Source organism: Narcine bancroftii, chromosome 4, assembly GCF_036971445.1.
Source record: "Narcine bancroftii isolate sNarBan1 chromosome 4, sNarBan1.hap1, whole genome shotgun sequence".
NCBI lineage: Eukaryota > Metazoa > Chordata > Chondrichthyes > Torpediniformes > Narcinidae > Narcine > Narcine bancroftii.
The window spans coordinates 8,017,147-8,040,338 of record NC_091472.1 but is presented as its reverse complement, the minus strand read 5'-3'; the positions used below and the strand labels follow the sequence as shown (position 1 = coordinate 8,040,338).

General features: G+C 44.5%; 1 protein-coding gene across 1 annotated transcript in view; it reads left to right on the top strand.

The window, feature by feature from the left end:
• vta1 (vesicle (multivesicular body) trafficking 1) overlaps nt 1-23,192 on the top strand; it is a 174,908-nt gene that overhangs the window by 137,386 nt on the left and 14,330 nt on the right. The window lies entirely within an intron of this gene.

Below are 23,192 nucleotides of genomic sequence, written 5' to 3'. Positions count from 1 at the left end.
TACCCCATAACCCTCTATTTTTCTTCTATCTCTGTGCCAGTTTGAGTCTCTTAAATGTTTCAGACTCCACCACCATCCCTGGCAAGGCATTCCAGGAACCCATAACTATCGGCATTCAAAAAAAACTTACCCCTGATGTCTCCCTAAACTTCCTTTGCTTCACTTGATACATGTGTCCTTTGGTGTTGGCTATTCCTGCCCTGGGAGAAAGGTGCTGGCTGTCCACCCTTTCTGTGTCTCTCATAATCTTGTAGAGGTCTTCTCTCATCCTCCTACAAAGAGAAAAGTCCCACCTCTGCTCAGACATTTTCCAGTCCAGGCAACATCCGAGTAAATTTCTACACCCTCCATAGCTTCCACGTCCTTCCTATAATGAGGAGATCAAAGCTGAACACAACATTCCAAGTGTGGTCTCACCAGAGATTTGTCGAGTTGCAACATGACCTCTCTACTCTTGAACTCAATCCCCCTATTAATGAAACCCAACATCCCATAGGCCTTCTTAACTAATCTCATCAACATGTTATTCGACCTTGAGGCCTGCATGGATTTGATCCCCAAGGTCCTTCAGTTCACCCACACTCTTAAGTAAGTGACCATTAACCCTGCACTCAGCCTTCTAGCTTGTCCTTCCAAAATGCATCACCTCACACTTCTCTGGATTGAAACTCTATCTGCCACTTTACTGTCCAACTCTGCATCCTGTTTATATCCTTTTGTCGCCCACGGCAACCTTCAGCGCCATCCACAATTCCTCCAACCTTCGTATCATCCGCAAGTTTAGTGACCCATCCTTCCGCCTCTCAACCAGGTCATTTATAAAAATCACAAAGAGTTCGGGGGTGTTTGTGATAAGGAGTATAAAACCGATAAATCCCAAGGAATCAATGACTGTTGTTTTATTTCACATTCTATTCATGTTTAGCAAGGCCAGCATTTATTGACGATTCCTAATGAACCATCCAAATCTGTGGAACTCACAACTTCAGAACACTGTTGAGCCAGTTCGTGAGATATATTCAAAAAGGAGTTGTCCCATATGGCTTAAGGGGTCCAGAGAGAAAGCAGGAATAGAGGACGGAGGTCAGATCATTAGCCATGATAGTATTGAATGTTGGTATAGGTTCAGAGGGCTGAGTGGCCTTCTGCTGCTCCATCATTGCAAAATTAGGATATCAAAAGCAGACTTACTCCAGTATACTTTTAGGACAAGAGGGCATAATTTCAGGAATGAAGGGTGCCTATTTAAAGCAGAGATGCAGAGGAATTTCTTCAGCCATGGAGTAGTGAACCTCTGGAATTTTCTGCCATGGGTGGCTGTGGAGACAAAGTCATTGTGTGTATTTAAGGACAGAGATTGATAGGTATCTGAATAAAGGCAAAGGTTCCATTATTCTCATATAATATTTACACTTAGAATGTAACATACGTGAAATTCTTTAACTTTAGTCCACCCTAAGGCAGACAGAGACCGACAGTACCTCACGTTCCAAGGCGATCTCCCGTCCAAGTACTGACCAGTCCTGAGCCTGCTTAGCTTCCGAGATCAGACAATCCCAGGCATATTCAGGCTATTAGGAGCTGCTATAATCAGGGTATCAAAAGTTATGGGGAGAAGGCAGGGAGTGGGGCTCAGTGGGAGAACGAATCAACTCATGGTGGAATAACAGAGCGAACTCGACGGATCCAATGGCCTACTTCTGCTCCTATATGTTATGATGTGCAGCCTCTGACCTGTACTGGTAACCATGAGCAGACAAAAAAATTACTGGAGGGACTCGCTGGCACTGACAGCACCCATGAGTAGAAATGGTCCGCAATGTTTCAGGTCTGGATCCTTTATCAAGACCCTTGTAACCAATAATTATGACAAACCAAATGTTGTAACCACAATATTTGTGTGTCATTTCTGGTCAGTGCTGATCCCAAGAATAATGGGAAGCATGGTTAACACAATGCTATTACAGCGCCAGAGACTTGGGTGTGAATCTGGTGCTGCCTGTAAGGAGTTTGTACCTCTCCCTGTGTCTGCGTGGATTTCCTCTGGGTGGTCCACTTTCCTCCCACCTTCCAAAGCATAGATGGCGGGAGTGGGGTGGGTTGTAGGTTAATTAGGGTATTTGGCTGGCACAGGCTCGTGGGCCAGAGGGGCCTGTTACTATGTTGTATGCCTAAATTTAAAAAATTTAAAAATTATGATACAGGGGTTCATTGATGTCAAAGGTAAGCAGTTAGGTGCTGTCTTGTTGGAAATATCTATTTCTGGTATGTATTACATTACCTGTAAGGTTTGTAAGGAGTGACTGGATAGGCTAGGGCTTTTCTTCCCCTGGAACGAAGGAGGCTGAGGGTGACCTTATAAAATCATGAACATCGTAGATATGACGGATGGTTACAGTTTTTTTTTCCCCGGGACAGTAGAGTCTAAAACTTGAGAGCATGGATTTAAAGTGAGGCTAAACTTTAAAAGGGATTTTGAAGGCAACTTGTGGAGGAACAGGAAGATCTTGTGGTCCACATCCATAAATCCCTCAAGATTGCCTCGCGAGTTAACATGATGGTTAAGAAGGCCTATGGTGTTCAAGCCTTTATTAGTCAAGGGATTGAGTTTAAGAGCCTTGAGGTAATGTTGCATTTTATAAAACTCTGATTAGACAACACTTAGCTATTACATTCATTTCTGGTCTCCTCGTTGTTGATGGTTTGGAGAGGGTGCAGGGGAGATTGGAGAAAGTTTTATGAGGCAAGGTTGGTAGAGCTGGGGCTATTCTTAAATTTTAATTTTTAATTTAGACATGCAGCATAATAATTGGCCATATCAGCCCACGAGTCTATGCCGCCCAATTTATGCCCAATCAACCTGCATTCCCGGTACCTTTCGAACGATGGGAAGAAACTGGAGCACCTGGGGAAAACCTGGGAAGACTCCTTAGAGCAAGGGGTGTCAAACTCAAATTCACGGAGGGCCAAAATTAAAAACTTGGACTAAGTGGAGGGCCGAACTAAATATTTATTGAAAATTTTCAACAACATCTGCATGTTTTCTCTTCTTTCAACATATGTAATGTTAAACTTTAGGATATAACTTTAGGAGGATAATGTTACAGGTCAGGAGTAGGTAGCTCAAGTTCACCCTTTGCTTGACCTGAGGGAAACATATTTGGTCCCTGTGGAGATGTAGTCAGCATTCACAGGCTGTGTCCATTTTGGCCTGCATCAAGACTCAGCATTTCCTGCTCACTCCTCAGGCTCTAGGCCTCTATTCACCCTCGACCCACCATCCCTCTACCTGACCAGTCCTTTACCCAACCTCTACTCACCCCTCACTCCATTCGCTCTGCCTCTACACACCCCCTCATAAGCACGCCCCTCTACTGCCTCTCCCCTCAACCTGTTCCTCCCTCTACCCATCTCTCACCCTCTAATCACCCCTCCCCTACTCGCCCTGCCCCTGCCCTTTTACCTCTTCCCTATCCACCCCTCCTTCTACTCATCCCTCCCTCTAACTGCCCCTCGCACCACCATAACTTCCCCTGCCCATTACTACTCACCTACACCCTCTGCCCACCCCTGCTTACCCACCCACTCAGGCCCAGCGCGCTGCCGATCAGCCTTTGCGGACAGCCACCATCTCTCTCTTCACGTGCAGGGCCGAACCAGCCGTCCCTGGGGTCCGCGCGGGTGCAAGCGCTGAAGGCCGTGGCAACCGGGAGAAGTGCGCTCGCGCTGCCCGGGGGCCGTGCGCAGCCTGCCATGCCCGTCGCGCCGACAGGAAATCACAGGCGCTCGCCAATCCGCCGCACAGCTCGACAGGTGGGAGAAGTGACTGGTTGTGCGGGGAGCCTTTCAACTGGCTTGCCGGCTAATGACATCGACAGACTTCTCGTGTTACAATTTCTCGTGTTACAATGGGGAAGGATGTGCAATGAAGGGGGAGGATGGTGGGGGTGACATTACCAAAAAACAGCATCGGCTCTCGCTGCAGGGCGGGCCACCTCTAATACATTTTTGAAATGATCTTGCGGGCCAAATATAATTATATTTGGCCCGCGGGCCAGAGTTTGACATGTGTGCCTTAGAGAAAGCATGGGATTCGAACCCCACTCCCAATCACTGTGCTATAAAGGCGTTGCACTAACCACTGCGCCAACTGTGTGCCACCCTCTCATTCTGTTTGGAGAGATGAAGGATGAGAAATGACTCAATAGAGGTATATAAGATTACGAGGGGCTTAGATAGATTGCAAAGCCAGCACCATTTTCCTGGGGCAAAAATAGCAAATACCAGATGACATCTGCTTAAGGCGAGGGGAGGAAAGTTCAGGGGCGACATCAGGTGCAAGTTTTTTTTACACAGTGAGTGGTGGGTGCCTGGAATGCATTGAAGGGTGTGGTGATGGAGGCTGGTGCAATAGGGGCATTCAAAAGACTCATACAGGCACATGGATGTAAGAAAAATAGAGGATTATGGATGTGAGGGAGGGAAAAATTAACTGTTGTGGAGTAGGCATCATAGATTGGCCCAACATCATGGACTAAGCGGCCTGTTGTGTTCTATATAACTTTTTCAGACAAAGGGTGTCATGAGTTTATTGTCATATACATTGTATAATATGCACGTGTATATTGTTCTTGCTCCAATTGAACGAGAACTTCGAAAAACAAAAATAAGAACTAAATGAGGAACAGGGTCAAATACAAAGATTAAAAGTCATTAGACAGGTACATGATAGGAAAGCTATAGAGGGAAAGACCAACAGGTATCAGATGTAAGATGGTGCTGAGGGCAAAAAGGGCTCCCCAATGGCCTCAGGTGCTGAAGCCTTCCTGATCATATGAGAGGATTGGATTTGGAGCTCTGGTTACTGATGAATTGAAGAGGGGTCTGTGTGGCTACATAGGCCACGGGGCGGGGGGGTGGGGGGCTGGAGGAAAATCCACAGACATTCGTAGCTTCTGAAGGAACTCTCTTGTGCTTCCCTTATAACAACTCTTTGCCTTACACCATGCAAAAGTTAAAGCATGTATGTGACATTTTAATGTGACAATAAAAGGAATCTTGGAGTTGGGCTGAAGGGCCTGTTTCCCTGCTGTAAAACTCTGAGAGTATCTGTGTTTTAATTCAGAATTTTGAAGCCCTATTCCCAGTTTTAAAGAGTATACTAGGTAGAAGACTGTTGGAGCTGGTTGTGTCAGATGCGCTCTCTTTGCCACAGGGAGTGCAATCTAAATTGCAGTGAACAAAAGGAACTTCTAGCGATGAACTGAAGTGACACCAAATGTAATTCATGATCACCTTGGTCTTTTCCATTGCAAGCCTGTCAATCCCACAAAAAAATCCCAGGTTCAGACTTTCACTCTCCAAGTCAAGCAGTGTATCTAGTTGGAAAAAAGCCATAAATGATGGCTGAATAGCATCCGACTGTGTCTCCCTTTTAACTCAGATTGGGTGTAACAAGGAGAACCGCTATGTCACAGCCCCAGTGACCTCCTTCGCTCCTCACCTTCGGTGCTGCACCTGCGGAGGTTGCATGCTCTGTCTTCTTTCGCATGGGTTTCCTGTGGTTCTCTGGTTCCTTTTGATTGGACATGCAGCCTGGTCTCAGGCCTTCCCAGTCCATGAGCTCATACTGCCCCATTACACCCAGGTGGTCAATTAACCTGCGAACCCCAGTACGTCTTTGGAATATGGGCGGAAACCGGAGCACGCAGAGGAAACCCACACGGACAGCATACAAAGTCCTTACAGATAGCGCCAGATTCGAACCAAGGTAGCTGGCTTTGTAATAACACTGTGCCGTTTTTTTCCCACTTCCAAAAATAACATGCCATAAGGTTAATTGGCCACTGTAAATGGCTGCTAATGTTCAGATGGATGGCAGAATCTTGGAGGAGGGCAAGGAAAGGTGGTGGCAAATGTCGGGAGATGGGTAGCATGAGAACAAGTCGATGGAGAGAATGGATTAGGATAAGAGCAACGCATAATGAAATGCTTGAAGGTCAAGGGTCCAAATCACTACGATTGTAAAATTTGCTTTTGGCATCTTATCTTTAAACATGAAAGCAGGATCAAACTTTAACTTATCGCCATTAATTTAACTTAACCTAACTTAACCCCCTTCTAATTCTAAGCGCATGTGTATGTAATGTGTGTGTAAATTCAGAAAAGTTCTTTGATTCACAGTCCAATCTTACTTCTTACTCCTTCAAGTTTACCAGTATCAGGCAATTCTTATACTGTGCACAGAACTTAACATTTATGAATTTCACCAGGCTTTGGTGCTTGAAAGGTAAATGGTTACCTCTCAGGAAGGTTCTTGTTGGTTTTCAGAGAGAGATTTTTTTTGCTCATTGGACACCCACAACTGATTCCTTCCGATCAGCCACTTCAGTGTCTTACCGAAGAAACTTGCCCCATCAGGGTTCTCCAGATGATAACCTCTTTCTTTCAGGACATCACAGAATTCCTCTTTGTTCCCCTTATTTCAAGTGAAACATTATGCAGCCAGTCCTCTCCTCTTGTATAGACCATAAGGGCTTTGAACAGGCTGAACTCGGAACTCGCAACCCATCTTCAAAATGGGGTTTTTCCACAAGCTTGCCAGCTTGTCCTGTTCCAGTCCCAGCTGCTACTGCTGAACTGAATAACTGAATTCTCTCTCTCTCTCTCAGAGAAAAGCCTTTTTCCTCTTAGAACAACCAACTGCACTCAGACAGACTGTGGCACCGGATCAAATCTTCCAAGTCGTTCATCTGTTGCTTTCCAAAACAATAATCCATTACCCCACAGCATGTCCAATTAACACCTACTTGTGAAGTCCATATAGGCATCCTTCAAAGTTTGTGCAAAGGCACTCGGCGCCTGAAGTCCGGCTTGAGCAGAGCTCTGGCAGTTTAAATGAGATCTGTTTTGAAGTGTTTGTATGTGATGTACACAAAAAAACCTGCCACAATTTATTACCTATAAAACCGATCTATATACAATATAAAATATAATATAATTTGTCACAATTTTAACAGAACCTAAAATTCAGGGATTTTTTAAGTTCTGGAAACTTAAACCTTGGAGCACGTATATCCCTGCCAGTGATTCCAGTTAGATTTCCATTTCAACTCCATTTTTTAATACTCAAACGCAACTTTGCTTGATGCATGCCCAATACTAATTTATATTAGTACTACCAATTTCTATAAAATATAGAAATGGTTACTCATGCACACGATTATGCAGCTGTAATAATGGAATTTCAAATGAGATATAATTGAACATGCATTTAGTTACTAGTTGAGCCATGAAGTGATCAGTTTCCAGATATCACGTACTCCTCATTGAAAACAAACCACCCTGTAAGAATGTTGTTAACAGGACGTGTATTTATCATTTCTTAGCTGTGATTCCTGCAACGTTGTGATAGGGTCGTACTTTTTTTGAAAAATTATTCATTCATTCTGCATATTTCCTGGCTCTTCAGGACAGGATATCAATTTGATTTGACCTTGTAGATGTTTATAAAATCATAAGGGAAATGGCTAAAGTGAAAAGTCAGGCAAGCTTTTCACTCAGACGGTCGTCCAAATCTGGGACAAGCAACAATGTAATGAACAAGGACGTAGACCATGGCACCAGACCAGTGGCTGAAGGACTCACACAGGCTGCGAGCTGCTGCCAACTTGCAGGACGAAGGACCCTCACAGGCTGCGAGCTGCTGGAGACGGGCTCATGGGGACCAGGTACCAGAGTAGGGATTCAAGAGGGTGCTGAGGGTAAGAAGGGCTCCCGAACGTATCAACAGTTTGGATCGAGAGCTCGGGTTGCCACTGGATCATACTGAGGTCTGTGCAGCTGCAGAGGCTGCGGGAGCTCTGGAGGCAAATCCATGGACACACAAGTGTCTCTGAAGGGACTCCCTTTTGCTTCTCTTTCTCCAGTTTTAGGGGTGCTGGGCAATGCTCAAGGTGACTCTTTGTTTACCTATGGGTTAAGAAGCCTTCAGCACCAGAGGTTCTTTGGAAGCCTTGCTTATCCTCAGCACCCTCTCAAATCCCAGTACCAATACCTGGTTCCCATGAACCAGTGTCCAGTCTCCCACAGCTTGGCGTAATTCCTTCGAACGCAAGTCGCCAACAGCCTGCAGCCGATGTAGCTCCATCAGCCGCAGAGCCCCTCAATGGTCTGCTGCCATGGTCACTGTCCCATTGGGTCCTCTCTCATGCTTCTCTTCAGTGGGGAGGGGAGATGGTTGGTTCCTTTTATCCCACAGTTCAAGCATCAATAGCAAGAGGGGATAGGTTTAAGGTGAGAGGTAGGAGTATTTTTCCCAGGGTTGTGGTTGCTGTCTGGAACTTGATGCCAGAAGAATTGGTGGAATCATATACAATCACAATATTTTGGAGGCATTTGAACAGACGCTTAAATAGGGAAGAGGCATAGATTATGGGCGAATGAGTTTAGTGTTGGATGAGCAAAATGCAGAGGCAAGATGGGCCACGGGACCAGGTTCAATGGGTGAATCTCATGACTAATACCAGGTTGCTGGGATTGAAGTGGTCTGCAGAATCCTATCACCTCAGGGAATAGAAATGCTTCATATTAATTTCGGCATGATAACAGGCCCTATGGTCGACAAGTCCATGCCTCCCAAATACCCCAATTAACTTACAAACTCCATACGTTTTAGTGGATGGGAGGGAACCGGAGCACCCATAGGAAACCCGCACAGAAACGGGGAGAACGTACAAATTCCTTACAGACAGCCCCGAATTCGAACCCAAGTCACGGGCTCTTTAACCGTCCTAAATAATGTCATGGTGTTCTCCATTTATTGATATTAATGGGATTTTTTTTTTTCCGAGAATGAATCATTGCAGTTGTCTCCGATGCCAAGTAGGCCCTCAAAGGCACCCTTCTCATGTTTGCCACTTGCGGAACTCAACTGCAGGATTAATCCCAATCCCTGGCTCTGTCCGGCCTGCAAAGCTGATTTTAAATACCGTCAGCGGAAAGTGAAAAAGACCATCTATTGTAGTATCAGTATGGAAATCAGTGCCACAGAATCAACACACTTTAGCAATAATAAGCTGTGTGTGTAGGAGGTTGTCAAAAAAGTCCCAGCTTGTCTTAGAAAAGATATTGTATCGTAGCTAAAATTGCTAAGAACCAGGTCATTTGCTCTTTTCAGCGATGCTGTTTGTTGAAATATGCTGAGCACAAGTTTGACTGAAAAGTGCTGCACTGACAAAATTGTGAGATTTAAGATAAGACATTAAACCCTGTGTGCCCTCTGTGGTAGATATTAAAGAATCCACTACATATGGTAAAATTAAAATAGTAATTAGTACCTATTAATACACAAAAGAAAAATTGCCAAAACAACTCCCCATGAGTCTACAATTTATTAATAATATTTGTTTTTGATATATGTATCTAAGACATGTATTTAGGTTCTGAGTATGTGTTATACGGCGAGCTCTCCACTGGCCATCGAGACAGAGGTACACCAAAGACAGAGGTACAAGGACTGTTTAAAGAAATCTCTTGGTGCCTGCCACATTGGGGCTGATATCGCCTCCAACCGTGCATCTTGGCGTCTCACAGTTCGGCGGGCAGCAACCTCCTTTGAAGAAGACCGCAGAGCCCACCTCACTGACAAAAGGCAAAGGAGGAAAAAACCCAACACCCAACCCCAACCCGCCAATTGCAGCCACCGCTGCAACCGTGCCTGCCTGTCCCGCATCGGACTTGTCAGTCACCAACGAGCCTGCAGCTGACGTGGACATTTACCCCCTCCATAAATCTTCGTCCGCGAAGCCAAGCCAAAGAAGACGTGTATATGTATCATTTGTCTGGACGAGTGTTGGGTCTGAATGTGTGTTTGCATTGATTTTGCACTGTGGACCGGAGAACACTGTTTCGTTGGGGTGCACTTGTACAGTCAGATGATAAATAATCTTGAACATGCTGAAGGAATTCAGAAGATCCCACAGTGTCCATAGGAGGCAAAGATTATACAATCAATGTGTTGGGCCTGAGCCTTTCTTGAAGGTAAGGCTCAGGCCTGAATTGCCTCTGAGGAAAACTGTGGGTCTTGCTGAGTTTCTCCAGCACTTTTGAGTATCTGCTACAATAATCATAATGCCTGCAGACAAATGTTCTTGTTTCATTCCGGAATTAGTCCCTTTTACTTCTGGAGGCCCGCGAGAAACTACATATGCTGGAATCTGGAGCTTAAAACCCATCTGCTGGAGATAAGAAGGGTCGGCGTTTCAGGTTGGAATGCTTGAAGGGTTCTGATGCAACAATTCATTTTGTCCGGTGCACAAGCATGCTGGAGGGACTCAGCCGGCCGAACAGGATCCACAGAAAGCGAAAAATTTCACAATAACGATCTAAAATGGAATTAAAACATTTTGTGCTCTCACGAGTTTCTGAACGGTGTTCCATTGATGCAGACCTTTCAAGCAAAACTAGTTAACGTGGTGATTAAGCCCACTTAGCCTCTTGCGTCTGCTCATGTCTTTCAGTAAGGGCTGATCTGATTACAATCCCAATTTGCTGTTGATCCCCAGTGACCTTTCACCCCTTTAGTTATCGAGAACTTATCTGCCTCTAAAACCATTGAAAATCTCCGCTTCCACCTTTGATGAGGAGAATTCCAGTGGCACCCAGCTGTCTGAGGGAATAAAATGCAATTGCCTCTGTCTTAACCCAGCAATATATTATCTCTAAACTTTGAGCCCCCCCCCCCCCCCCGAGATCAGGATGTTCAAATCATTAAACACACACTGCATTCATGCTGGAAAGACCTTTCAAGGTCTCATCTCGGCTGTTCACCTTTATCTGGGCAGGTTACAGTCGATGATCTTGTGCCACACTTTGTCATTTCTGAACTGCTACCTTCTTCTGAAGATGCAGGCCCTGCTTCAGTGACACCAGGCCACAGATCCCCCAAACCTGGGTGGGACGGTTAGCCTGGCAGTTAGCGCAACACTATTTCAGCGCCAGCGACCCAGGCTCAAATCCAGCGCTGTCTGTAATGAGTTTGTACGTTCTCCCTGTGTCTTCGTGGGATTTCCTCCGGCCCTTCGGTTACCTCCCACATTCCAAAGACACAAGGGGGGGGGCGGGTTGTAGGTTAATTGATGTAATTGGGCAGCATGGGCTTGTGGGTGGAAGGGTCTTTTACGTCTAAATTAAAAAATTTAAATCTCTGTTAGCTCAGAAAAGTGCCCAGTTGATGAAGATGATTTGAGTACATTCCGCAGGTAAAGGGCTCTGTACTGAGCTGCTGCCTTTAACAGCAAGTCATGAAGAAAAACTGACCAGCAACGCTGCCACTTTCGCCTTTCATCCCTCCTCTATCACTGAGTAGTAGCCTGGAACATTGACCTGCCAGCCTTGCCCTTCCTGTACCCAAGTCTCACTCAATGTGCTGATCCATGCTCTAAACTTGTCTGCCTTTCCTACAATGCTCCTTGCTTTGAAATAGACACAATCTGGAAGATTATTCCTACCACGTTCAACATTTCTATTTCTGTCTTTGTCTAAAAACTGCTGTGTGTGATAAATATTCAGTGCATTAAAGAAGAAAATGAATGTCATGGCTGGCTACATCTTAGTGTGTATTGGTAGCTGCAAAGCATCATTGGAAATCAGGACGGAGGGTGATCAAAACTGCTGAGAAGGTCACTGGGATCTCCCTTCCCTCTATATCTACAGGAACCAGTGCTTAAAGAGAGCTCAGAGAATCATTAAGGACCCTTAGCATCCAGCCCGCAGTGTCTTTGAGACATTATGTTGATGGAAGAGATACAGGAGCATAAAAACCAGGACTGGCAGACTGGGAAACAGGCAGTGAAATTGTAGGGTTTTCTACAAGATTAATCCACCCTTTGACGGGTCTTGTTTTTCATCCTGCAGGGCGTCTAGCCACTCTCTGCACCAGGCAAACCTGGTAGGGGAGCCAGTTTAGTCTCCGACCACCCAACCATGCAACAGGTTACATGGCACCAGTAGCACTCAGATGAATGACCTGACAGTAATAATATAAGATATTTAAGTTCAAGTTTATTGTCATCTGATTGAACATGTTTGTGTGTGTGTGTGTGTGTGTGTGTGTGTGTGTGCGTGTGTGTGTGTGTGCACTATGGTCCGGAGATGTGCTGTTTTGTCGGGTTGTACATGTATATGTTCAATCAGATGACAATAAACTTGAACTTAAATATCTTATATTATTACTGTCAGGTCATTCATCTGAGTGCTACTGGTGCCATGTAACCTGTTGCATGGTTGGGTGGTCGGTGACTAAACTGGCTCCCCTACCAGGTTTGCCTGGTGCAGAGAGTGGCTAGATGCCCTGCAGGATGAAAAACAAGACCCGTCAAAGGGTGGATTAATCTTGTAGGGTCAACAGCCATCTAGCGTGAAGCGCGGAAAGGCCATCCGTTGCATCGAAGCTTGGTCACTGCAACAGAACTTGCCCCAGCCGTCTTGAACCTCGCCGAGTTGCTGGATGTGAGAGGGGATGTCAAGAGGGTGGGTCTGGACCTGTACAACCCCCTACTTACCTAAATCCATTCACGCACACGCTGTTCCTTTCTGATGAGTGGGGCATCCTCATATCAAACTGAAAGGAACCATCATCATTTCTATGGGATGGATCGCCAGAAGATATTGCTTCTGAGAAAACATTAAAAATTTGCATAGGGTTAGAAAACCGGACAAATGGCTCCTTCCCTTCTTATTCAAGTTGCATTCAAGATATTGCTTTCTGCAATCCTCTCTATCTTGCAATAGTTCATGAATTCCTACAGAGCACTGTGGCTGAGGTTGTTGTAAACAGGAACCTTCACACCGCAGCAATGTTCTGTTCTGAACATTCTTGCATGCAGTCAGAAATTTACTCACACCACACTGAGCATAATGAGAAGGGTTCTTGTGCAAGCCATCGAACAAGTTAACGTTCATGCAGCTAAGTCACCAAGAATCACTGGCAAATAACCCAAAGCCTTTCAAAATTACTGACTTATTTTTACTTTATTAATTCCTTATTGTCAAAGAGATTTTTTGTAATAAATTTGGATGATTTTTTCTCTCTAAAATTGAAAAAGATGAACAGAAGTAGTCATTTTTAGAGCTGAATTGTAAGTGCAGCAAATGTTAATGAAAGTTCATTGTTTTATACTGACAATTTGGATGGTTTCTTAGATCATTGATTCAAGGGTTGAATAGGATCAACCACCCTCCACTACACATTAATAGCTCAGGAGTGGAGATCACCAATTCCCTCAGAGTGCATATAAGAAGTGATGCGTCGTGGACACTCAACATTTCCGCATTTGTCAGGAAGATGCAACAGCGATTGCACTTCCTGAGAAGACTGAGGTGGGCAATGTCAACCTTCTTTAGGAGCTCTAAGGAGAGCATCCTGGCCGGCTGCAACACGGTGTGGTATAGTTGCTATAGAGCATTGGATCGGAGGTCAATTCACAGGAACACAAGAGCAGCAAGGAGGACCACTGAGGTCTCCCTCCCTCACCCCATTGACGTGATCTACCGAGATCGTTGTCTGAAGAGGGCACGCAAAATTATCGAGGATCCCTTCCACCCAGCACACAGCATCTTCCAGCTGCTCCCGTCGGGGAAGAGATACAGGAGGATCAGACCAGGCTGAAGAACAGCTTCTTCCCACAGGCAGGGGGCCTGCTGAACAACCAAAGGAACTCCTCACACAAACTGTCTAAGACTCTACTATTTATTAATAATATTTATTTAATTATGTTGTGTTTTTTTTTTGTTTGTGTGTGTGTGTGTGTGTGTGTGTGTGTGTATATACACTGTATATGTATAGTTGGTAATTCCACCAAACTTGCTCACATCACATCAGCAAGAATCCAACCAAAAATTTAGGCCCAGTCTTTGTTCTGTTCTCTCTACATCTGCTTTTATTTCATCATATAATAATTGCTTGGCAAGATTCTTCACATGTTTCATATTTTCCTTTGGTGAGGGTTACTTATCATCCAGAAAGTTTTCTCTTAATCAATGGGATCAGATTCTGTGCCAACTCCATATTTTAACATCCATAATTAATTCTGTTCCCCACATAGTTCTCTATTCCCTTAAGGGTCCATGATTTTTTCAGTAACCTTAATCTAGATGGAGATCAGTGAGATAACTGGTGCTCTGGGGATCTTATTAACATTAATGGAAATAAAGACACAAAAATCCTTGGGGAGCTTAGCAGGTCTCGCCGCATCCATAGGAGGTAAGATATAGAGCTGGCGTTTCAGGCCCGAGCCCTTCTTTGAGGTTGAGAGCAGCAGGGAGTGCAGAGAGGGAGCAGTGAGAGAGAGGCTTTCACAGAAATACATTGGAAGAGAGAAGGAGAACTTCTTCAGGGTCGGCATCCCTCAAAGAGATTTCACAGCGGGAGCAACCGGGCTCTGGCCGGAAACGCTGGTTATAAATCGTTACCTCCTATGGACACTGCAAGACCTGCTGAGCTCCTCCAGCACATTTGTGTTTTCACTACAATCACAGCGTCTGCAGACTTTCACATTGATTGAACCAGAGATGGCAAATGTTTGTACCCTGTAATACCAGGGGTGTCCTGGAACAAATTCACCATGAGAGAATATTCCCTTATTTTCAATTTTCTCTGTTGCACTCTAAGCACTCAGCTTTCAACACCCTCAGTGCTGGTCAACAAGCTCCAAACCGAGGCCTCTGCACTTCCCTTTGCAACTGGATCCTTGCCTTCCTCATTGGGAGACCACAGTCAGTAGGAATCGGAAACAACGTCTCCTCCTCACTGACGATCAACACAGATGCACCTCAAGGATCCGTGCCCAGCCACTGCTCTACTCGCTGTACACCATGACTGTGTGGCTAGGCAGAACTCAAATGCCGTCTACAAATTTGCCCATGACACCACTGTCGTCAGCAGAATCACAGAAGACACTGAAGGTAGCATTTAGGAGATAGACCAGCTCATTGAGTGGCGTCACCACAACAACTTTGCACTCAACGTTAGCAAAACCAAAGAGCTGATTGTTGACTTCAGGACAGGGAAATCAGGAGAACATGAACCAGTCCTTATTAAAGGCTCAGCAGTGGAAAGGGTTAAGTTCCTGGGTGCCAACATCTCTAAGGATCAGTCCTGGGGTCTCCACGTCAATGCATACACAAAGAAAGATCACCAGCGGCTGTATTTCATGAGCAAGACTCTTGGAAATTTCTGTGGTTATACCATGGAGAGCATTCTGACTGGTTGCATCACTGTCTAGTATGAAGGTGCCAATACACAGGACAGGAACAACCACAGAGGGTTGTAAACTCGACCAGCACCAGTCTTCACTCCATCAAGGTCATCTTAAGAAAGCAGCCTCTCTCCTCAAGGACCTCCACCACCCACGCCATGCCCTCTTCACTCTGCTGCCATCGGGAAGGAGGTACAGAATCTGGGAGGTGAGCACCCAATGGTACAAAAATGGCTTCTTCCCCTTTGTCATTAGAAACTACCTCACTTCTCTCTTATTTTTGCATTAATTTATTTACTTTGAAAGATTTGCTCTGTAATCCTGCTGCAAAACAATAAATTCTATGACATTAAATGATAATAAATTCATGAATATGCTGGTCTGCATCTGATCCGTGCAGGAGTGAGAAATCAGTTGCATTCAACTTGAGAAAGCAATCTATCCGGAAAGAAATGGCTTCTCATTTTAAGGGCTATACGCATTGGGAAATGTTGCCCCTGACCTTCATTCATGAGGAGAGAAATGGCTGAGATGTGAAGTCGCCTGTCACATGTCCCTGCAGTCTGGAGGTCACAGCTGTTCTTCCCACCAGCCTCTCAGGGAAGGGGAGAGTGGAATGGGAACAAAGGATTATTCAGTGGCTCTTAACATCCCTCTATGGAATCCAGAAATAGAAGTTTGCAAAAAGAAGGGATTTTGCCAAATCTCATATGACAGAAAATGTGTTTGCTCCCTTTCCTCTCCCCTCCCTCTGTATTTGTTGAAGTACACTCATTCATCATCTTTGGCAAGGGTAACCTTTCACAGCCTTATGCTTTGGGATGTTTAAGTTTTGCTGCCCATTTTAGAAAGTACTTTGTTCCTGGAGGAAATTAACATTTTTGCAAAGTCCGAGCAGCAACTTGCGAAACATCATCTCTATTTTTCGCATCTATATTAAGTGCACCATAACGGAACGGAAAAAGTGATTCGGTGCAAAAATACCTGAAGGTTCAGAGTTCGTAGCCTCTAAAGCTGTACCCATATCTCCATTTACATGTCCACTCTCTCCTTGGTGTTAGACCTCTTATATCATGGATAACAGTTAGTATCTGCAATTTCATGGGACTCCACATTATCAGAGGATCTCTCCTGGATGCAGCATATTGAGGCAACCGTGAGAAAAGGCACACCTACACCTCTACTCTTTCAGGAAAATTCCCTCTCAAAATTCGACAATTTTACCGGGGAAAAAAATACTGGCCAGTTGCATCACAGCTTGGTTTGAAAGCTCGAGTGCCCAGAACACAGAAGGCTGCAAACATAAACAGACACCAACCTCCCATCCATTGAATGTATCTCTATTAGACACCGCCTCAAGAAGGCAACTAACATAAGAAAGGACTCCCATCACCTGGGTCACAATTTCTTCTCACAGCTACCTTTGGGCCAAGGGTACAGAAGCCTGAAGCCCATCACCTCCAGGTTCAAGAACAGTTCCTTTCCAACAGCTATCAGGTTGTTCAGAGCAGCACAGTCGGTGAGAGCAGTAAGGTTGGCATGACTGTTAGCGCAACACCTTTACAGCGCCATTGATCAGGAAAGGACTGGGGTTCAAGTCCTGCGCTGTCTGTAAGGATTTTGTATGTTCTCCCTCATCTGCGTGGGTTTCCTCCAAGGTCTCCAGTTTCCTCCCACCATTCAAAACATACCGGGAGTTGTAGGTTAATGGGGTTTAAGTTGGGCACCACAGACTCATGGCCTGAAATGGCCTGTTCTCTTCCTGTATGTCTAAATTTAAATTTAAATTCCCCTACGACCATGAACTACTCCGGGACCACTTAAAAAATCTACATGACTGAAAATTCACTTTATCAGATTTCAGATCTGACATGACTTCACAAGTGCATGCATGGCATCACTTACATCCCTGAGATTCTTTTACCTTGTTGGGTAGTGCAAAAAAACTACACAGCATACACATAACAAGAAATAAGTAATGCAAACAAACTGCAATACAGAGAGAATTTTTTAAAAATCAATAAATTGCAAAAGTATGAGTCCCTGATTGAGTTTGTCATTGAGGAGTCTGATGGTGGAGGGGGAGCAGCTGTTTCCGAACCTGGTGGTGTGAGTCTTGTGGCACCGATACCTCTTTTCTGATGGCAGTATCGAGAACAGGGCGTGTGCTGGGTAGCGCGGATCCTTGATGATTGTTGCTCCTCTCTGACGACGGCGTTCCCTGTAGATGTTCTCAATGGTGGTGAGAGTTTTGCCTGTGATGTCCTAAGTTGTCTCCACTACTCTTTAGAGGGCTCTAAGCTCAGGGGTATTGGTGTCCCCATACCAGACTGTGATACAGCTGGTCAGCACACTTTACATCGTACATCCATAGAAATTTTCCAGGGTTTCCGATGTCATACCAAACCTCCACAAATTTCCGAGGAAGTAGAGGCGCTGACGTGCACTAACTGCATTTAAATATTTATTATCTACTGTTTTGTATTCATCATCTCTTTTACTGTCTCTTGATAGATTATGGTAATTAAATTTATACTATTGTAATTGATCTATGTGGCTGGAGCAGGTGGAAATTCCAGTGCATCTGTACATTGTACTTCTATATATGACAATGAACTTGCATTTCATCTGGTTGACTGTTCTGGGATGACTGAGGCCAGCGTGGGAACCACAGATGAAGCAAGGTGGTGTCCCCAGGGATGGCTGTGTAATTCATAAAGCGGGGCCCTCTTGATGAATAGCCTCAAGGTCAGCTCATTCTCCACCCAGAATGGTGACGTGTTCGAGATTCCCAGTAGTTGGTGGTAAAGTTTAATTTCTTCAAGGAAGCTTTGACGATGTCCGCAGCAAATTGATCGATCCATGATGTTGTGTCAACCGATAGAAACCTATTCAGCAAAATAATCCTTCCCTACCTCACACCAATAACCCTCTATTTTTATTGTATCCATGTGTCTAGGAACATTTTAAATGACTATATTGTTCCAGGCTCCACCATCACCCCTGTGTAAAAAAAAAACTTACCCCTGACATCCCCCGTAAACTTTTCTTCCCTCACCTTGTACAGACGTCCCCTGGTGTCTGCTCCTTTTGCCCTGAGAAAAAGTTGCCTGCTGACCATTCAATCTGTGCTTCTCATAATCTTGTCAACCTTGCCTCTGTTAACCTATTGCCTCTTCTTCCAAGCTTCCTGACTGGCACAAGGTCAGTAGCCACTGGACACGAGCAATGCTTAAGCATGTTATACACACGTTCACCAAAATTAGCATTGGTGTAGTCTTGTAGCATTCATGAGCCTATTGAGATAAAAATAGATGAGTTATAGAGGAAATGTTCAACCAAATATATGTTTCAATAACTATGTTTTGGGGACTATCCATGGTAGAGTGGTTCAAGGACTTTCTCAGTTCAGGCCGCAACAGCTGTAATGAGGAAGTTGAGGTGGATCCATGTGTGTGCTAAGGGAGCACAAGGTCTGGTTTGACAAACTAGACTGGGGAAGGGTGGGAGAGGTAACAGAATTAGGTTGGTGTCAAATCAAAGGATTAGTCACGTCTACCCTCATGGGTCCAGCTATGCCTGCCTATTTGTAGGCTTTGTGGAGAAATGCATGCTGCAATCCTACACAGACAAGGACCCTCAACTCTTCCTCCGTTATACTGACGATTGCATCAGGCCTGCCTCATGCACTTGTGATGAGCTCGTCAACTTCATTCACTTGACTGCCAACTTCAACCCCGATCTCAAACTTACCTGCTCCTTCTCCGGCAACACTCTCCCCTTCCTGGATCTCTCTGTCTCTATCTCGGGAGACAAACTTACCTGCTCCATCTCCGGCAACACTCTCCCCTTCCTGGATCTCTCTGTCACTATCTCGGGAGACAAACTTTCCACCAACATACATTACAAACCCTCCAACTCCCACAATTACATCGACTTCACTTTTTCTTACCCAGTTCCCTATAAGGATTCCATTCTCATCTCGCAATTTCTCTGTCTCTCTCCACCCCCCCCACCCCCACCCCCTTTTCTTGTTTTAGAATTGGATTGCTGTAGGTCAGTGGGTGTAGGGCTTTACTGACTGTTTCCTTGGCAACAAATTTCCTTTCTGTAATGAAGCTCACTGTTCAAGGTTCTTATTTATTCTGTGGACAGCAGAAATGCAGTAATTTGTAAGAAATGAACAAGCAGTTTGAGTCACCTAACTGTTTCGTATCACTTATTTATGACAATAGACTCAATTATGTATACTTTGGAATATCACCAAATAGCTGCATTAAATAAAAATCTATTGTACAAAATATCCTTCCCTATTCCCTCGATCTCTTCTCTGCTCGTGGCCATTTCTGCCAGGATCTGATTTTTATGGTTTTCTTGTAGAGGCAAAATTACTCTGTGGTTCTCAATGACAATTCAGTTAGATACCTTATTGCTAATTGATCCTCTCTGGAGGTGTAAAGGGACTTGGGAGTCCTCGTGCAGGATGCCCTAAAGGTTAACCTCCAGGTAGAGTCAGTGGTGAAGAAGGCGAATGCAATGTTGCCATTCATATCTAGAGAGATAGGATATAAGAACAGGAATGTGATGTTGAGGCTCCATAAGGCACTGGTGAGGCCTCACTTGGAGTACAGGGTACAGTTTTGGGCTCCTTGTTTAAGAAAGGATGTGCTGGCATTGGAGAGAATTCAGAGAAGATTCACAAGAATGATTCATGAATTGAGGGGATTAGCGTGTGAAGAATGTTTGATGGCTCTTGGACTGGACTCCTTGGAGTTCAAAAGAATGAGGGGGGGATCTCATAGAAGCATTTCAATTGTTGAAATGTCTCTACAGAGTAGATGTGGCAAAGTTGTTTCCCATGATAGGGGAGACTAGGACAAACAAGCACAACTTAGAATTGAAGGCACCCATTGAAAACAGAGGAATTTCTTTTGCCAGACAGTGGTGAACTTCTGGAATTTGGTGCGACTGATGGCTGTGGGGGCCAGGTGTTTGGGTGAATTGAAGTCAGAAGTTGCTAGGTATCTGAATAGTCAAGGTATCAAAGGTTGTGGGGAGAAGGCGAGGGAGTTGGGCGAAATGAGAGAATGGTTCAGCTCATGATGGAGCGGACAGGCCGAATAGCCTAATTCTGCTCCTATATCTCAAGGTCGAAATCTGGGGAAGTGTTCAAAATTGCATCCCATTAAATAACTGATGATGTCCACCACATACGACAGTTTCAGAGAAGAGGAAAGGAGTGTGTTTTGTGTTAAGGCCTTCTTCAATCCAGATCAAGCATAAGATGTTGAGTAAAAGATCATTTGCAGGAAGAACTCAGCGAGTCGAGCAGTATCAGTGGGAGAGAGTAAAAGGTTAATATTTTAGTTCTGATGAGTTCAGATTTTGCTTCAAGAAAAGGATGTGAGTGTGTGGAGAGAGAGAGAGAGAGAGAGAGATAGAGAGAGAGAGAGAGAGAGAGAGGGAAGAAGAGATTCACCAAGTTGTTGGCTGGATCGGGGAACTTTAGGTATGGGGAGAGATTGGCCTGTACTCGTTGGAATTTAGGAGAATGAGGGGGGAAATCTCATTGAAACATTTTGAATGTTGAAAGGCATGGACAGAGTAGATGTAGAAAGGTTGTTTCCCATGGTGGGACAGTCTAAGACAAAAGGGCACAACTTCAGAATTGAAGGGCATTCACTCAGAACAGAGATGTGGAGGAATTTCTTCACTCAGAAGGTGGTGAATCGGTGCAATTTGTAGCCCCAGGAGAGGAGGCTGTGGAGGCCAGGTCATTAGGTGTATTTAAGGCAGAGATTGATGGGTTCTTGATTAGCCAGGGCATCAAAGGTTATGGGGAGAAGGCCAGGCAGGGGGCTGAGTGGGAAAATGGATCAGCTCATGAATGAATGGTGGGGCAGACTCGATGGGCTGAATAGCCTATTTTTGCTCCTAAGTTTTATTCACTGCCTTCTGAGTGAAGAAATTCTTCCACATCTTTGTTCTAAGTGAATACCCTTCAATCCGGAAGTTGTGCCCTGTTGCCCTAGATTCTCCTTCTCTGCCATGCCTTTCAATGTTCAAAATGTTTCAATTAGATCCTCCTCTCCCCCCACCCTCCCCAAATTCTCCTAAATTCCAACAAGTACAGGTCAATCTCTCCCCATACTTAAAATTTCCCGATGTAGGCAACATCTTGGTGAATCTCTTCTTCCCTCTCTCTCCAACACAAATCCTACCCTTGAAGCAAAACCTGAATTCATCTGTTTTGCTGTGCATTTCTGTCCCAGAATATTAACCTTTCTCTCGCTCCCCAATGATGCTTGGTCAAATTACCGAGTTCTTCGTGCAAATTATCTTTTGCTCGACATCTTCTCCTTGATCTGGATTGAAGGTGATTTTGTCCCCTTCTTATGTCCAGCCCTCATTCAGACCTGTGAAGTGCCTGCTGAGAATGGTCTGTACTTCCATTGGCTCCCTCCATTAGTGATGCTTTGGTACAATTGGGGGTTCTTTGGTGTATATAAACCATAAAACAATTTACAGTATGGAAACAGGCCATATCGGCCCTTCTAGTCCGGACCGATTTAAGTGAAACTCCACTAGTTCCACCTACCCACTCCCTGCCCATAACCCTCCAACCCCCTCACATCCACATATTCATCTAACCTCCTCTTAAATGGGAGGTTATTGTCATGCACATAAGTACAATGTACAGATGCACCGAAAAATCTTGCTTGCAGGTACGCAAGATACACTAACAACAAATAAAAGATTTTCATGCAAAATAAGTTTTTTTTTAATTTGGAGATAACAGCATAATAACAGGGCCTTCCAGCAGATGAGCCCGTGCCACCCAATTACCCCAATTAACCTACGAGCCCTGTATGTTTTTTTTCAAGCAAGGGTGGGAAGAAACAGCAACACCCGGACGAAACCCACACGGTCATGGGGAGAATGTACAAACTACTTATACACAGTGCGGGATTTGAACCGTCATTGCTGTCGCTGTAATAGCATTATAGAACATTACAGCACCGTACAGGCTCTTCAGCCCACAATGCTGACCTATATAAAGCTGCTCAACAAACTAAACTCCCTACCTCACACCCATAACCCTCTTATGTTTCTTGCATCCATGTGCCTGTCCAAGAGTTTTTTCTACACAATGCTCCTATTGTATCAGCTTCCACCACCACCCCGGCAATGCATTCCAGTTATGTTTCAGTAGTGCAAAGAGATCCTTTGATGGTTCTGGAGTACTTTAGGGTCAGGGTAATAAAAGGAGATAAAAGAATCTGTAAGTTATTGGGATAAAACTATTCTTGAACTTGGAGGTATTAGACAGACCATTAAACTGCTTCATAGTCAAACTGAAATATTTTGCTTTGAAAAATTATGCTACTTAGAAAAAGTGTTAAGTTCTTCATAAGCAACAAATTTAATTTGTATTAACTTTTAAATACAAGGTGAATTAAAGCATAAAGCTGTCTTTCCAGCCAGGTTCATGGAGACTGTTTGCTTTCATACTGGAATTGACAGCTCACAGTATTTCCAAGCCTGAATCCAGGTTTTGGTACTGTGTGCCTGCCAGAAACAAAGGGTTCAGTACCCAAGAAAAATTGCAAATTTTCAACACAGCCCAGAGAAAGATTCTTCTTTTGCATGACTGGGAATAGGAAAAACAGAAAAGGAGAAGGTTAATTAAAGTTGCATGTCTGTGTTGGGCTGCTCATGCGCAAGTAGATTTCTGAAAAGGTATGCAAAACTGGGTCAGAATTGATGGAAGGAAATAGAAAGTGTTTTTTGTTTCAAGATTATTTTATTCTCGTGGTAATAAAACAAAAGAATGTGAAATTACAGGAAATTTCCTTTTGTCTAACCGGAAGACAAAGATTCGCCGTCAGCAGAAATTTCCCAGTGCCCCTCACATCCAGAGAAAGTGAAGGAAAA